Raw genomic sequence first — 12,033 nt, forward strand, 5'->3', positions numbered from 1 at the left:
TGACTTTTCAATAAAAATAAATAAATCTTTATTTAAAAAGAAAATGAAAGATATGCAATGAAAATTGCTTATTTTTCGCTTAATGGAAAATTTCTTAACATCTAATACATAGAGCAAAGATATGTGAATACTTTCTAGAACAAGAGCGTGGAGGGTGTTTTCTCCCTTGAGACAAACCCTGCAGCACTCTGATGATGCAAAGAATTTCCTCTGCCATCTAACTGAACGATCTGGATTACTAATAATTGGAGAAGATGGTTGCTAATATAGATTACATTCCCCAGCTTACACATTCACCTATAAATGGAAGGAGTAATGCAGGTAATAGTATCTCATATATAAAACATAAAATTCTTTGCATGATGAATAATGAGGTATATCTTAATTCTCTCTCTGATTATATCTTCCCAATTGGGCTCTTGTTTTTTGTTTGTTTTTTTTTTTGTTTGTTTGTTGCTTTTCCAACTTTATTTAGAAAAACAAGTGCAGGTCCCAGTGCCCCCCACGCCCTCCCCCACCCAGCCATAATTTAAATAACAGAGACAGTTGGAGGGAGGGAATGGGGGAGGAGAGCCGCTACAGCCTCTGCAGGGCTGCTTCTAGTCTGTCTTCTTGGCCACCAGCTTCTTATCATGCTCATCAGATGCTTCTCGGCCTTGGGGCCCTCAGCCCCTCCCCGGCCCAGGGTCGGAGGAGGCCGCTGCAGCCCCACTCACTCACCAGGGCCCTGCCACCCTCGGCCTCGCGCCGCCATGGATCAGCGAGCAGGCGGGCGTGGGTGGCACACTCCTCGCAGTTCTCCAAGAGCAGGTGGCTGGCCTCCTTGAGTGCAGACTAAGGGTTGGGGTGGATCAGCAGGCACTTGATGCTCAGCAGCACGTGTTGGATGCCCAGCTCCGCCGTCCAGTCCCTCTTGAGCACATTAACACAGATCTCGACATTGGCGCCCACGTGAGGGTGGAAGATCTTGGTCAGGAAGTAGCCCTTTGCGGGAGGAGGCGGGGAAGTCCTTCCCCAGCAGGAGTTCCACGCGGGAACAAGCCTCCTGAGTGCGTCCCGGGTTCCCTCAGGGCCCCCCATGGTGACCTGCAGGTCAGTGTGGTCCTCCGGGTTGGGGAACACCTTGATGCCATCAGGCGGGTCAGCGGTCAGCATCTTCACCTCCTTGTACACCAAGCGGATGAGGTGGGCAGGGAGGTGACTGCGGCTAGCCGGGGCGGGTCCCCCCACCTCCTTCCAGCGCTGTCCAGGAAGCCAACCGGGGCGGGAGGGAGAGCTCTGCAGCCCCGCCTAGGACGCACAGCCCTGCTCCGGTGCCCGCCGCGTCCAATGCCTGCTGCGCACTCAGCACAGACCCGCCCGCTGCGGGGGCTCGGCCGCACTCCTATTTGTCTTTTTGAAATAAATGTTGCTCATACCGCAAAATCAAACAGGCAAAAGCACACGGAAATGGAAAAACAAGAAGCATACAACTGATTTAACGCAGTCAAAGGCGACCTGGGATGCCAGGGCAACTTGAACGAGGTCCATGGATCACATGTGAGAATATGAACTTCTGCAGGAGCAGAAGCCGTGGAAGACTCCATATTTCTGGACAAGGAGAACGGGGTTAATTCCAGCTCAGGTTCCTGCTGACTTTGGAGGTTACAGCTATGTATTCTGTGTTTCGGCTGTTACACTTCTCAGGGCGGAACAGAATTTGTCCAAGTGATCTTAGAGCAGAAACACATCCGGATTCAGCAGTGAGTCTGTTACAGGTGAGTTTGACAGCAGTTGGCTCCCCTTTCCCTGGGTATCTGATATGGAAGATGCACCCTTCTAAAAAGGCAGTGAGAGGTGTGCTGCATGGTCTTGATTGTTCTAATGCTCAGATATAATGGTTTAATCAATGTCCTCAATTATTTATTCTTTTCCCCGTATTTTTCTTTTTCTTACCTTATCATGACTATTAGTATAGTTATTTCTTTTATTGGAAAGGCAGATATACAGAGAGAAGAGACAGAGGGAAATCTTCTGTCTGATGATTCACTCTCCAAGCATCCAATGGCCGGAGCTGCGCCGATCCAAAGCCAGGAGCCAGGAGCTTCTTCTAGGTCTCTCACGTAGGGGCATGGTCCCAAAGCTTTGGGCCGTCCTTGACTGCTTTCTTAAGCCACAAAGAGGGAGCTGGATGGGAAGTGGGGTCGCTGGGATTAGAACTGGTGCCCATATGGGATCCTGGTTTGTTCAAGGCGAGGACTTTAGCTGCTAGGCTACCGCACCGGGCACCACTATAGTTATTGAATATCCACAATCCTCAATCAGAACCTCCTTGCTGGATTTTTCTGGGCTAAGAAAATACATTTAAAGCTTCTAAATTATTTTATAAAATATTGAATGCAAAACATCACTTGCATGGGAAAACAAAAAAATGAGATCTAAAAAAGAAAACAGATGCAACAATAAAAATACATGAGAAATAGGAATGAAGTAGCATTTTGTAAAGCCTGATGCCTAAAAGTCTTCCTGGATTTTCATTGTCTTTTTAGATCCATCTATACATGCTAAGCTAGACATCATATTTTATCTACAATTATATGTATTTCTGGTCTTTATCACTGTATTTTAGTCGAATCACAATGAGTCAGAATTCATTATTGTATGATACAATTTTGGAGATAATTTCAGTTGTGTGCATTTTAATGAAACGCAGTTGAATTTGTCATATCCTCAGTTTATGCCACATTTGCTATCTGTGCAGCTTCAATTGCATCATTTGACAAATTGGTATGTATACACACGTTTTAATATGAATCATTCACACGACTTTCAGATTTGTAGACTCTTAATTATTTGCATTTCTGTTTCAGAAGAAAAGAGAGAGAGAGATTCAGAGAGCTTCTCTTGCACTGATTTCATTGCCCACATGGCTGCAATGTGTAGGACTAACACAGACTAACACGTACCCAGGCCAGGACTCGGACTCAGTCTCGGTCTCCCTCGTGGACGACAGGGATCCACCTGCTTGGGCCAGCACTGACGATTCTCCAGTATGCGTGCACCTCTGATGGACAGCAGATTCTTGTGCCCAGCAACCAGGTGGTGGCACAACTGCATCGGGAGATGTGCAGACACACCAGATCCGGACCACGCCCTCAGTGACTTCACTGCCACAAACTGTGATGATGACGTCACTGCTGACACTGACATCTCAGGCAACTAAAACAGATGGCCCCCAGGTGCAAAGAGGAATACGGCTGATGAAAAACAGGGAAGCTACTAGAGAATGTCGCAGAAAGAAGAATATGTGAAATGCCTGGAAAATCGAGTTGCAGTCCTGGAAAATCAAAATAAAACTCTGCTAGAAGAGGATGCACCAAAGCCTTGCACCCCTGGGTCCTTGGGGGAGACTTCCAAAGAAGCTCCAGGCTCCTCGCTTCTGAAGAAACTGGCTCAGCTCTGGCCGTTTCATCCATTTGGGGTGAATGGAAGACCTCTCCTCTGTCTCTTTTATGTCTTAATGAAGAATGTCAATGGAACTAGAATGGATTGGGTATTTTGTTTTACTGTTTAATTATGCTGATCATCTGAATAAGTACTGACACATAACAACCAGTCAGGGTGTGGCCAGGAAAGAGAAGCCAGCATTAATAACGAGCCAAGCAGAAGAAAACGTCACTGTGCTTTCCCTGTTTTTCCTTTCATCGGACTGCATTTCATGATCATCACTCTAAGTACAAGGAAGGACCCGTTTCATATACGTTTGCATTCCTGCCAGTCCTGCATACCTGCTACATGTGTCAGATTAGAACTACATACCATGAACTGCAGCTATTTTAATTTTAATAATTCATTATACTTTTACCACGATGTTCACTATGGTTAATCATATCTAATACATCCTATCATTTTTCCTTCTTTAAAAATGATATTTATTTGTTTGTTTATTTGTTTTTGAAAGACAGAATTATAGTGCAGGAGAGGCAGTGAGAGGTCTACCATTCACTGGTACACTCCCCCAATGGATGCCAAGGCCAGAGCTGAACTCATATGAAGCTAGGAGCCAGGAGCTTCTTCTGGGTCACCCTGAACTTCCACTCATTGGTTTGCTCTTCAAATGGTCGCAACAGCAGGAGCTGAGCCAGGAAGAAGGAATGCCCTCTGGGTCTCTCCTGTGGGTGCAGGGGATGCAGCATCTAAGATGTCCTCTGCTGCTTTCTCAGGTCACAAGTAGGGAGCTGGATCCGGAGTGGAACATCAGGAGCCCGGTGGGCGGCCAGAGGGGAGTCAAAGCCAGTTGTGTCACTGCAGGGACCCTACCATTGCCCTTCGTAACAATGCTTAGATTCTATTCATTTGGAAAACCAAATCATCTTCTCATGGTGTTCTGCTTTGTGCATTTCAAATGGTAATTTTGTGACATTTTATATAAAAGCCATCCTTATTTTTTCATGTTTATTTTAATAGTCATCTATATATATAGAAATAAAATCTTATTTTGAGGGAAGAAAGTTTTAAGGAAAACATAATATATCCATATTGTTCCTTCAAATTTTTCTTTCACTAATTTCCTTATATATTTTTTATTAATTTTTTTCCATTTAGCAACACCAGTTTTGTTTTGTTTTGTTTTGTTTTGTTTAAGATTTATTTTAGGGCCCGGCGCAATAGCGTAATGCTTAAGGTTCTCCCCTTGAATGCCCCGGGATGCCATATGGGTGCTGGTTCTAATCCCGGAGGCCCGCTTCCCATCCAGCTCCCTGCTTGTGACATGAGAAAGCAGTCAAGGACAACCCAGGGCATTGGGACCCTGCACCCGTGTGGGAGACCTGGAAAGAAGTTCCTGGTTCCTGGACGACATTAAGGATGGGCATTGTGATGTGGCAGCAGTTTTTTTTTTAAAGAAATTAATTTATTTTTATTACAAAGTCAGATACACAGTGGAAGGAGAGATAGAGAGGAAGATCTTCCATCCAATGATTACACTTCCCAAGTGAGCGCAACGGTCGGTGCTGTGCGGATCTGAAGCCAGGAGCCAGGAACTTCCTCCAGGTCTTTCACATGGGCGCAGGGTCCCAAAGCCTTGGGTCATCCTCAACTGCTTTTCCAGGCCACAAGCAGGGAGCTGGATGGGAAGTGGAGCCTCTGGGATTAGAACCGGCGCCCACTTGGTATCCCAGCACACTCAAAGTGATGACTTTAGCCGCTACATCACGCCGCCGGGCTCAATTGGCAGCAATTTTGAAGTGATCACTTGCAGTGTTGGCATCCCATATGAGTGTGCTTAGTTCATGGTCCAGCTACCTCACAATTCCAGTGCAGCACCCTACTACTAACATGCGTGAGAGGCCATAGATTATGTTAACAAATCTTTTAAAGTGCGTCTGTGTGTGTGTGTGTGTGTGTGTGTGTGTGTATTTAGATAGTTTGAATTTGTTTCTTTTTATTTTTCCTTTCTGTTGAGACCATCCTTCTGCAAAGCAGTTTCCACAAAGCAAAAGCTGTATAGTATAGTACAAAGGGAACATCAGGAGGAAGTAGAAATACTCTAGAAGTTTTCATCTTATTAGGGGATGACGTCTTGAATGAATGTTTCACATTCAAAAATACTATTCATTTGAAAAAAAAAAAGCTTCTAAAATAATTGAATCTTTTTGAAAACCCTGTGCCAATCAGTTTAGGATTACAGATTAAAATAGATGAATAAATAGCTAAGGCAGAATGGAGACTGAGGCTATTACAAGACTGCAAGAAAATGAAACACGCCACTGAGTAACCAACACAGGAGTGACAAATATTATTTCAGCATTCTTTCCTTATTCATTTGAGGGGAGCTTGATTACAGTGTGTCTGGGTGAGGGTCTTTGTGGATAGGATCTGTTTGGGGTTCTCCAGCCTTCCTGAATTTGACTTGCTTTTATGTTCTTCAAGTGTGGGTTATTCACCTACACAATTGTTTCAACACCTCCTGCAATCATGACTGACTCCCCACACCTTCCGGATCTCCTATAATTCTGGTATTTGACATTTGATGCTGTTGTTAATTTCCTGTATAGATTTCTTGGTTTGGATCATACTTGCTTCCAGGTTTCTTATTAGTTGTGTGTTCTGAATCTGATTATCTTCTATGTCTGACATTCTTCCCTTTGCAGCATTCATTCTGTGGGTCAAGGTTGCTATTGTGTTTTTCAGTTGTGAAATTTCATGTTGGACCTGCTGAATTCCTGTAAAAACGTTATTTTTAATTCCTTAGGCTCTTCCCAGTCCTTCTCACTGTCTTTTTCTTTTTCATGACTATTTTGTTTCTTGATTATTTTTTAATATTTCTATCATGCAGCTCCTCAAAGTCTCCGTCTCACAACTCTGAGTTTGAGCTAATTTTTATTATTACTATTGTTAAACTTTGCGGGGAGTGTTGGATTTTTCATCTGAACAATTTCTTTTTCTGGTACCCCTCCTCATTTCTTTTGTTTTAAGATTTTGGCCTTGATGTGATTCTGTGGATAAAGGACCAGTGTGTGTGTCTGCTGCTTTGTGAGTTTTGAGCACCTCAGACAGCCAAGTAACCAGTGTGTTTGTCCGCTCCTGCCACCTTGTGGCGTACCAGTGCTTTCACGCTCCTCAGCATTCATGCTTTCCAGCTTCAGGTGGTTGTGGAGCTTTGCACATTAAACCTGTAAATTCCTGCTCTGTGTGCAAACCCCTGGCCACCTAGTGCGGTCACAGCATCTGCCTGCTGTACACTTGCCTAGAGTGAGTGTGACCCAGCTTCTGCTACACAGTGTGCAATCATTACCTAGGTTCTTCATAGAAAAAAGACTTTTTACATTTAAAGTTACCAATCTTTTTTCTTGTTGTTTTTTAAAAGATGTTTTTTTTTTTTTATTACAAAGTCAGATATACATAGAGGAGGAGAAACAGAGAGGAAGATCTTTCATTCAATGATACACTGCCTAAGTGAGCGCAATGGCCGGTTCTGCGCCGATCTGAAGCCAGGAACCAGGAACCTCTTCAGGGTCTCCCACACAGGTTCAGAGCCCCAAAGCTGTGGGCAGTCCTCGACTGCTTTCCTGGGCCAGAAGCAGGGAGCTGGATGGGAAGTGGGGCTCCCAGGATTAGAACTGGCGTCCTTATGGGATCCCGGCACGTTCAAGGCGAGGACCTTAGCTGCTAGGCCATGTCACCGTGCCAAGTTACCAATGTTAATTTATCTCAGTGAGTACCACCAAGATGTAACAGTTGAAATCCTGAAACAGGATAGCTTCTAAATCTGCAAATTCAGCATAGATTGTGAGATTATATTCCTGTGTATAATATATTTTAAGCAATACAGTTGGTGCCATTTCTAGGTTTGTGAAAAAAAACTGAAGAGCATTCAGACTATTTTTTTTTTATTGTTGCTTACATTATATTATGTAGTACAGTTTTATAGGCACTGGGCATCCCCCCCACCCCTCCCATACCCCTCCCCCCATGGTGGATTCCTCCACCTTGTTGCATAACCATAGTTCAAGTTCAGTTGAGATTCATTGCTTGCAAACACATGCCTAGCATAAAGTTCAGCGTCTTATTGTCCAGATAAGTTCAGTGGCCTCTTGGGGAGACCTTCTATGGTCTGAAGATAGGTCTAACAGAGTAAAGATCCAGTCAGTTAAAAGCCCCAACAAGGCCTTAGTATCATTATACAACATTATGGAATTAATTGACATAGTATTGGGTAAACAATATGTTAAAAATAATGCAAGTTCCTTTCTTCGAAACATCTGGGTTGAGACAGTATCAATGACAGGTTCAAAAAATAACAAACAACCAAACAAAAAATTACAGGTTAAATCAAGGCAAACATATGGTATCTAATCTTTTGGGATTCGCTCATTTCCCTTAGCATTATAGTTTCCAGTTGTGCCCATTTAGCCACAAAGAACTGCATTTTGTTTTTTTTAATAGCTGAGTAGTATTCCATGGAGTAGATGAACCAAAGCTTTCTTATCCAATCTTCTGCTGATGGGCATTTCGGTTGCTTCCATGTTTTCGCAATTACTGATTGTGCTGCAATGAACATAGGGATGCATGTTGGTTTGTCGTAAAACAGGTGTTTTGGATATATTCCTAGGAGTGCTATTGCTGGGTCATATGGTATGCAGATTTTGAGTTGTTTGAGTGTTCTCCAGACTGATTTCCATAAAGGCTGTACCAATTTGCAGCTCCACCAGCAGTGGAGTAGGGTTCCCTTTTCCCCGCATCCTCGCCAGCAAGCGTCGTTGGTGTTCTTGTTTATGTGGGCCAATCTTACTGTTGTTAGGTGGTACCTCATCGATGTTTTAATTTGGATTTCCCTTATTGCTAGGGAGCTGGAACATTTTTTCATATGTTTGTTTGCCATTTGGACTTGTTCCTTTGTGAAATGTTTGCCCATTTCCCGTACCCATTTCTTGAGTGGCTTGTTTGTTTTGGTTTTTTGGTTGTTTTGAAGTTCTTTGTATATCCTGGAAATTAGCCCCCTATCGCCTATATCGTGTGCAAAGATCTTCTCCCACTCTGTGGGTTGCTTTTTTACTTTGTTGATTGTTTCCCTTGCTGTACAGAAGCTTCTTAGTTTGATGAGGTCCCATTTGTTTATTCTGTTCTCAACTGCTATTGCTTTTGGTGTCCTTCTTAGAAAGTCGGAACCTACTCCTAGGTCTTGCAGGGTATTTCCTACATTTTCTTGCAAGAGTTTGAAGGTTTCTGGATGTAGGTTTAGGTCTTTTATCCATGTAGATTGGATCTTAGTGTATGGTGATAGATGTGGGTCTATCTTTTTGTTTCTACAGGCTATCAGCCAGTTGTCCCAACAACATTTACTAAAGAGTCCTTCCCACTTGCTTAAGCTGTCATTGGTCTTTTTGTCAAAGATTAATTGGCTGTATCTGTGTGGATTCCCTTTTGGTGCTTCTATTCTATTCCATTGATCTTCCTTTCTGTCTTTGTGCCAGTACCAGGCTGTTTTGATAACCACTGCTCTATAGTATGTCCAGAGGTCCGGGATTGTGATTCCCCCTGCTAATTTCTTATTTTTCAGGATGGTTCTAGCTATTCGTGGTTTTATGTGTTTCCAGATGAACTTTTGAATCATTGTATCCAGTTCCGTGAAGAATGTTTTGGGCAATTTGATTGGAATTGCGTTGAAAATGTATATTGCTTGTGGTAGTATAGACATTTTAATGATATTGATTTTGCCTATCCAGGAGCACGGGATGTTATTCCATCTTTTGAGGTTTTGTTCAATTTCCTTTTTAAATAGTTTGTAGTTTTCTTCGAATAGGTCTCCTACACTTTTGGTTAGATTTATTCCCAAATACTTCATACTTCTCTCTGCTATTTTGAATGGTATCCTGTTGGTTAGATCTTCTTCCATCTTGGTGTTATTTGCGTACACTATGGCTGTTGATTTTCGTTCGTTAATTTTGTACCCCGCCACTCTGCCAAACTCTCGTATAAGTTCTAGCAGTTTCTGTATTGAGTCTCCTGGTTTTTCTATGTATAGGATTATGTCATCTGCATATAGTGAAAGCTTGACTTCTTCGTTTCCTATACGTATGCCTTTGATTTCTTTTTCTTGTCTTATGGCCTCTGCAAGTACCTCTAGGACTATGTTGAATAGCAGTGGTGATAGCGGGCACCCTTGTCTTGTTCCAGATCTCAGTGGGAAGGGTTCTAGCTTTTCTCCATTCAGTATGATACTGGCGTTGGGTTTTTCATAAATTGCTTTAATTATGTTGTGTATTTTCCCATCTATGCCTACTTTGGCTAGAGTTTTTAGCATGAAGAGGTGTTGGATTTTGTCGAAAGCTTTTTCTGCATCTATTGAAACTATTATGTGGTTCTTGTTTTGCAGTTTTTGGATATGGTTTATAACATTTATGGATTTCCGAATGTTGAACCATCCCTGCATTCCAGGGATGAATCCTACTTGATCCGGATGAATGATCTGTCTGATGATTTTTTGAATTCTATTGGCTAGGATTTTGTTGAGAATTTTAGCATCAATGTTCATCAGAGAAATAGGTCTGTAGTTTTCCTTCTCTGATGGTTCTCTATCCGGTTTTGGGATTAAGGTGATGTTGGCTTCATAGAATGAGTTTGGGAGGGTTGCTTCCTCCTCTATTGTTTTGAAGAGCTTGTAGAGGATTGGGGTTAGTTCTGTTCGGAATGTTTTGTAGAATTCTGTAGTGAAGCCGTCTGGGCCTGGGCTTTTTTTCGTTGGGAGATCCTTGATGACTGTTTCAATCTCTACCTCGGTTATGGGTTTATTTAATTCTGCAGTTGCCTCCGGACTGAGTTTTGGTAAATGGTGGGAGTCCAAGAACTTTTCTATTTCTTGGTGGTCCTCAAATTTGTGGGAGTACAGTTCTTTGTAGTAATTTCTAATTATTTTCTTAATGATTGCAGTGTCTGTTGTTATGTTGCCTTTTTCATCTTTAATGCTGTTGATTCTCACTTTCTCTTGTTTTTTTTTTGGTCAATCGGGCCAGTGGAGTGTCTATTTTGTTTATTTTCTCAAAAAACCAACTTTTTGATTTGTTGATTTTATGTATAGTTTTTTTGATTTCTATTTGGTTTATCTCCTCCCTTGTTTTGATGATTTCTTGTTTCCTATTGTGCGTGGGACTCTTCTGCTGCTGTTTTTCCAGATCCTGGAGGTGTGTGGTTAGTTCCTGTATTTGGCGTCTTTCTTGGGCCTTGACATGCACTCTGATTGCGATGAATCTACCTCGTAGCACTGCTTTGGCGGTGTCCCACAAGTTTTGGAATGTAGTATCAGAGTTTTCATTGGTTTCCATGAATTTTTTGATCTCATCTTTAATTTCTTCTCTGACCCATTGTTCGTTTAATAGCATATTGTTCAATTTCCAAGAGTGCCTATACTTCCTGGGGAGTTTTGAGTTGTTGATTTCCAGTTTCATCCCATGGTGGTCTGAGAGGGTACATGGTATGATACTAATGTTTTGGAAGTTGTTTAGATTCGCTTTATGTCCTATCATGTGGTCGATTCTGGAGAAGGTGCCATGCACCGCTGAGAAGAATGTATAGTCTGTGGCCTTAGGATAAAAAGTTCTATATATGTCTACTAAGTCCAGTTGTTCTATTGTTTGTGTGAGCTCTGTTGTTTCTTTGTTGAGTTTTTGTTTCGTAGACCGGTCCATTGTTGTTAGAGGTGTGTTGAGATCGCCTACAAGAATTGTGCGGGTGTCTATGTCTTCCCTTAAGTCTGTAAGTAATTGCTTTACGTAAGTAGGTGCATTAAGATTCGGTGCATAAACATTAATGATGGTGATTGCTTCTTGATGGATCATTCCTTTCACCAGTATAAAATGGCCTTCCCTGTCTCTTTTGATGTTAGTTAGAATGAAATCTATTTCGTCTGAAATTAGGATAGCTACCCCAGCTTTTTTTTCTCGTCTATTGGCGTGAAATATCTTTTTTCATCCCTTCACTTTCAGTTTCTTTGCATCCTTTCTGGTTAGATGCGTTTCTTGTAGGCAACAGATGGTTGGGTCTTGTTTGATGATCCATTCTATTAATCTCTGTCTTTTGATTGGTGAATTTAGACTATTTGTGTTGAGAGTTAAAATTGAGAGGTTGCAATTTTGCCCTGCCATGTGATTGTGTTGTGTGTGTGTTGTTGCCTATGTAATTGTCTTGTTTGTGTGGCCTTTAGTTTGGAGACCTTCTTATTTGCCAATTTTGTTTGTGATTTGCCTCCTTTTTGTCCGGGACTAGCGCATTTCTAAGGAGACTTTGCAGAGCTGGTTTTGTGTAGACATATTCTTCTAGTTTTTCTTTGCTATTGAAGTATCTGATTTCGTTCTCATATACAAATGAGATCTTTGCTGGGTAGATTATTTTTGGTTGACAGTTGTTTTGTTTCAGGACTTGGAAGATCTTTGTCCATTCTCTCCTTGCTTGTAGGGTCTCTTCGGAGAAGTCAGCAGTGATTCTGATGGGTTTTCCCCTGTATGTGATCTTTTCTCTACTTCGTACTTGTCTCAGGATTCCTTCTTTGTCTTCATT

General features: G+C 42.2%; 1 pseudogene; it reads right to left on the bottom strand.

Annotated features, from left to right (window-relative positions):
- Positions 1 to 597: 597 nt before the first annotated feature.
- On the bottom strand, positions 598 to 1,943 carry LOC121146782 (annotated as a pseudogene).
- Positions 1,944 to 12,033: the final 10,090 nt, after the last annotated feature.

Source organism: Ochotona curzoniae, unplaced genomic scaffold, assembly GCF_017591425.1.
Source record: "Ochotona curzoniae isolate NIBS_2020 unplaced genomic scaffold, NIBS_Ocur_1.0 contig_1338, whole genome shotgun sequence".
Taxonomy (NCBI): domain Eukaryota; kingdom Metazoa; phylum Chordata; class Mammalia; order Lagomorpha; family Ochotonidae; genus Ochotona; species Ochotona curzoniae.